Source organism: Salmo salar, chromosome ssa12 (genome assembly GCF_905237065.1).
Source record: "Salmo salar chromosome ssa12, Ssal_v3.1, whole genome shotgun sequence".
Lineage (NCBI taxonomy): Eukaryota > Metazoa > Chordata > Actinopteri > Salmoniformes > Salmonidae > Salmo > Salmo salar.
This window is the reverse complement of record NC_059453.1, coordinates 31,908,463-31,908,799: the sequence shown is the minus strand read 5'-3', so window position 1 is coordinate 31,908,799 and position 337 is coordinate 31,908,463.

Sequence of the window (337 nt, the reverse complement as noted above, 5' to 3'; positions counted from 1 at the left end):
TACCCCACACATACAATTATCTGTAATGTCCCTCAGTCGAGCAGTGAATTTCGAACACAAATTCAACCATAAAGACCAAGGAGGTTTTCCAATGCCTCGCAAAGAAGGGCACCTATTAAAAAATGAAAACACATTGAATATCCCTTTGAGCATGGTGATGTTATTAATTAAACTTTGGATGGTGTATCAATAAACCCAGTCATTACAAAGATACGGCGTCCTTCCTAACTCAGTTGCCAGACAGGAAGGAAACCGCTCAGGATTTTACCATGAGGACAATGGTGACTTGAAAACAGTTCGAGTTTAATGGCTGTGATAGGATAAAACCGAGGATGGA